General features: G+C 35.9%; 1 pseudogene; it reads left to right on the top strand.

The window, feature by feature from the left end:
* Positions 1-5088: 5088 nt before the first annotated feature.
* On the top strand, positions 5089-5343 carry LOC110325754 (annotated as a pseudogene).
* The last annotated feature ends 246 nt before the right edge of the window (positions 5344-5589 follow it).

Below are 5589 nucleotides of genomic sequence, written 5' to 3'. Positions count from 1 at the left end.
CAGAGTGGTTGTACAAGCTTGAAAACCCACCAGCAATGGAGGAGTGTTCCTCTTTCTCCACATCCTCACCAGCATCTTCTCTCACGTGAATTTTTGATCCTAGCCATTCTGACTGGTGTGAGGTGAAATCTCAGGGTTGTTTTGATTTGCATTTCCCTGATGATTAAGGATGTTGAACATTTTTTCAATGCTTCTCAGCCCTTCGGTATTCCTCAGTTGAGAATTCTTTGTTTAGCTCTGTACCCCATTTTTAATGAGGTTATTTGAATTTGTGGAATTCAGCTTCTTGAGCTCTTTGTATATATTAGATATTAGTCCCCAATCAGATTTCAGATTGGTAAAAATTCTTTGCCAATCTGTTGGTGGCCTTTTTCTCTTATTGACTGTATCTTTTGCCCTACAGAAGTATTACAATTTTATGAGGTCCCATTTGTCAATTCTTGATCTTATAGCACAGGTCATTGCTGTTCTGTTAAGGAATTTTTCCCCTGTGCCCATTTCTTCGAGTCTTTCCCCACTTTCTCCTATATATATTTCAGTGTCTCTTGTTTTATGTGGAGTCCTTTGATCCACTTAGACTTGAGCTTTGTACAAGGAGATAAGAATAGATCAATTTGTATTAATCTACACAATAACTGCCAGTTGTGCCATCACCATTTGTTGAAAATGCTGTCTTTTTTACACTGGATGGTTTTAGCTCCTTTGTCAAAGATCAAGTGACCATAGGTGTGTGGGTTCATTTCTGGGTCTTCAAATCTGTTCCATTGATCAACCTGTTTGTTACTGTACTAGTACCATACAGTTTTTATCACAATTGCTCTGTAGTACAGCTTGAGATCAGGCATGGTGATTCCCCCAGAGATTCTTTTATTATTGAGAATAGTTTTTGCTATCCTAGGTTTTTTATTATTCCAGATGAATTTGCAAATTGCCCTTTCTAACTCAGTTTAAAATTGAGTTGGAATTTTGATAGGTATTGCATTGAATCTGTAGATTGCTTTCGGCAGGATAACATTTTTACTATACTAATCCTGCCAATCCATGAGCATGGGAGATCTTTCCATCTTCTGAGAGCTTCTTTATTTTCTTTCTTCAGAGTCTTGAAGTTCTTGTCATACAGATCTTTCACTTCCTTACTTAGAGTTACACCAAGGTATTTTTATATTTTTTGTGACTATTGTTTCCCTAATTTCTTTCTCAGCCTGTTTATTCTTTGTGTAGAGAAAGACCACTGATTTGTGTGATTTAATTTTATATCCAGTTACTGCACTGAAGCTGTTTATGGTTTAGGAGATCTCTGGTGGAATTTTTAGGGTCACTTATACATACTATCATATCATCTGCAAATAATGATATTTTGACTTCTTCCTTTCCAATTTGTATCCCCTTGATCTCCTTTTGTTGTCGAATTGCTCTGGCTAGGAATTCAAGTGCAATATTGAATAGGAAGGGAGAAAGTGGGCAACCTTGACTAGTCCCTGATTTTAGTGGGATTGCCTCCAGTTCTCTCCATTTACTTTGATGTTGGCTACTGGTTTGCTGTAGATTGCTTTCAATATGTTTAGGTATGGGCCTTGAATTCCTGATCTTTCCAAGACTTTTATCATGAAGGTGTATGGGATTTTGTCAAATGCATTCTCAGCATCTAACAAGGTGATCATGTGATTTTTGTCTTTGAGTTTCTTTATATAGTGGATTACATTGATGAATTTCTGTATATTAAACCATCCCTGCATCCCTGGGATGAAGCCTACATGGTCATGATGGATGATCGCTTTGATGTCTTCTTGGATTCGTTTGCGAGGATTTTATTGAATATTTTTGCATTGATATTCATATGGGAAATTTGTCTGAAGTTCTCTTTCTTTGTTGGATCTTTGTGTGGTTTAGGTATCAGAGTAGTTGTGGCTCCATAGAAAAATTGGGTAGAGTACCTTCTGTTTCTATTTTGTGGATTAGTTTAAGGAGAGTTGGAATTAGGTCTTCTTTGAAGGTCTGATAGAACTCTGCACTAAACCCATCTGGTCCTGGACTTTTTTTGGTTGGGAGACTATTAATGACTGCTTCTATTTCCTTAGGGGAAATGGGACTGTTAGATTTTTAATCTGATCCTGATTTAACTTTGGTATATGGTATCTGTCATTTATTGTTTTATCACTCATTATATGTTTACCTAATTTTTTCTCTGTTTCTTTTTCATTACTGAGTAATATGTCTTAAAGTTCCTTTCTTTTAACCTTGGGCCCCTTTCATTCCCTTGATATTTTTCTTTTTACTGTACTTTTATCGGTGTTTTGTCTTTACCTAATTGATTATTTTAAAAATCATCTTTAATCTATGTGTTTTGCTTCTTACATTTATTTAATTTTGGCTACAAATTTTCTTACAATTGGCAAATGTTTTCTTTTATTCTTTCTAACTTCTTGCACTTCTTTCTTTCCCTTTATTACATCATGCACTCCTTTCTCCTCCTTCCATTTACATTTGCGACTCTTCTGGTTTGGAAGGTTTGTTTGTTGTTTTTTGGTTTTGTTTTTCTGTTTTCCTGTATTTCACTATTTCTACATTCACTCTAAAAGATTTTTCACTTTAGAGCATTCTGTATCTTAGTTGTGAATTTCTGTTTAAAGGTTATTGGCAGTAAGGTCATGATTGTAAGAGAATGTCTGTGTCTGTGTATTGTGATGTTGTTTTCTCTATATTGGCTTTAGCCATTGTTCTCTGAAGTTAGAAGGCTGCCCAACATTAAGATCCACAGATCAAACTAGCAGACTTACTGAATCTGCAGAAATGCAAATGAGAACTCAGAGGTAAGGAATGTGAAAAATCAAGGCAGTACATCTCCTTCAACTCACCCCTAGTAGAGACCAGATGAAGAGGCATGGTCTGAAAACACAGAGCTGAGGAGCAGGGCCAAGAGAATCACAGAAGCTCAATGGCCAGCCAGTCTCTCCAAAGTACTTAAGTTCAGGGGAAGCCCCTATGTTAAAAAGAAAACAAAAAACTGTAAGCTGAGGAAGAGTGACAGAACGGCATTCTGACTTCATCCTTGGCTTCCACATGCATCCATCCATCACACATACAACAAACAAAAACAAACAGGAGAAAGCATTGCCCAAAAGATTTGACTAAGAAGAAAAAATAGCAACAGTTAGGGCCGAAGCTCATGGAAGAGCTACTTTCAAACATCAACAAAGGAAAAAAAATGGTTACTACAATTTCTAAGAAACCTTGGTTATTATCAAGAAAACAAATCAAAGAATTTACAGAATACGAAAAAGAAAAATGACATTGAAAGCTCAAGTTATAGAGCCCATCCAATGCAGTTACCACAGGTCCAGAAAATTCCAAACCTTGTTCTGGCCTCTGCAGGCAAATGCACTCATGTTCCTAGACCCAAATCACAGATACAGAGTCATACGCATGATTAAAAATAAAAATAAATATTTCAAAACTATTAAGCAAAGAACACAATATTAAGCACTATAAGAAGATAACACCAGTTCACCTATCAAGGGAAACACATGACAGTAGTAGTGAATCTCTTATCAGTGATGCTAACAGCTCCAAAAGCCAGAAACAAAATAGTTCAAAGTATAAGAGTGAAAAGCATACTAAGACAATTTCTGGCAAAACTTTCCTTAATTTTGAATGAAAAAAATAAGGACATATCATGATAATTATAAACCAAATCTATTCATGACTATTTAGCCAGCACTGCAGAAGACTTTTAAAGGGACACTATATATCAAGAGGGAAAAATATACTCATAAAGACTTTGTAAAAATTATGATTTTGTGACTCTTTAAGTCTTGGGAAGTGCAGGATTGGACTGTTTATACTACAGGATTCATATGCAAGGTTATCTCTCTGTAAAATACTTTGTATTCTATATTACATAACATTTTAGTTTCAAGTGCTTATTTATAAAACTTTGTGAAAGGTATTCGGCTTTCATGGTTATGATAAGAGCTTTTTTCATAAGACACAATCAATATTTAAGGATAGATGATGAAAGAATGATTCAAAGAATAGTACCTCATAGCCAAATTTATTTATCTTTAGTTTGTCTAATACTCATATTGTAACAATTTGTGAAACAAAGTGTTCAAAGCAAAATCTCAGTGAAAATCAAAGCAATTCTCTTGATTTTCTTTTGGCTGGATGTTAAGTAATTTTCTTTGTAGGATCCTGTTAACAATGGGTCAATTTGAAAAGATGAAAAAGGCTGAACGAAGGGAGTGACTTGATCTGCTTGCTATCCTTCATTAGGACTGAATTATGTCTTTAAAAATTGAATGATCTTCTTCAGTTGTTAAATGTGCAAATTTCATTTCAAACATGCACGGTCCTCAAACTATTTAAAGACAGTATGTGTGTGATGAAATATAAATTGCAGAAACTAATCAAGTTTAGAAATCCTGTGCTTCTGGCTTTGGTTTCTTCTGTGATGCTCTGGCAGGGCACATCTTCCCTGATTAATAGAGTAAAGAGGGTGAAAAAAGGAAGAGGCCACATGCAGTAAGCAGCTTCTCATAATAGATGTGATTTGTTATGAATTATGGAATAGAAAATAAGATAACAGCCTCCTCACAATCTTTGAAAGAATGTCACAATCTCTTATGTCTCAAAGAGCTGATTATAGAATTGAAAAGAAGATGGGTCCTAACCTGTGAGTTTTTCGCATTTCAGAAATTATGCAGATTTTATCATATATCATCCTTCAATGAAATATTTTTTTCAGAAGAAATATAACTGTTAGGTTTTTCTTAATCCTGTTTTTGTATTTTCACTACCCTTTAACCATGAGCCTCTCGGTTTAATTAAAAACAAACAAACAAACAAACAAACAAAAAACTAGAGAGAAACCTTTGAATATTGAAGTGATTTTTAAAGTGTCATTTTGCATGTTTCTGAAATCATAAGCTGTGGACATAATGATGATTAAAAAACAAAAACAAAAAAAGCAAAAAAACCCAAACAAACAAACAGAAAACTAGTTTGGGCACTCCATTAGCTTCTACAGGGCTTGTTACCCATCCTGGGATGGGACTGTTCAGTGATAAGGTTGCTCTGAGGTTGCCAACGATGGTGAACCACAGACTGAAGTAAGGCATATCTAATAACAGCACTGCCTGCCTCTCCCAGGCCAGGAAAGCTGTAGAGCAGTTAAAGATGGCATCCTGTATGAACATGGTAAGTTTCTCCCAGTCAGCCTCTGACCCTGAGGCACAGTGGGAAGCCCTTGTTCAGGAGGATTCCCTCATCATCCTGGTGCCTGCCTCAGAAAACCTTTTTTGAGAGAAAATGTTCTTCTGTGTCATTCTCTTACACTCATGGTGATGAACTGGGCCCTTTCCTGCTGTAAAGTCCCAAGTAGAGACCGCGCATGCTCCCACAGAAAGAACTACCTCCCTCATCATGCACTTCACCCCTATCTAATCCTTACTTGGGTTCATCTTGTTTTATATTCTCCTCATGATATTCAATTTCCTCTTCTTTTGGGGGGTTCATGTTTGATATTTCTACCCATAGAGAAGAAAAAAGACATTTCTTTACGGCCAAATAAGGGTTAACAATTTTGAAACA

This window comes from Mus pahari, chromosome 8, assembly GCF_900095145.1.
Source record: "Mus pahari chromosome 8, PAHARI_EIJ_v1.1, whole genome shotgun sequence".
Taxonomy (NCBI): domain Eukaryota; kingdom Metazoa; phylum Chordata; class Mammalia; order Rodentia; family Muridae; genus Mus; species Mus pahari.
Note: the sequence above shows the minus strand (reverse complement) of the source record. Positions and strands in the feature narration are given on the sequence as shown.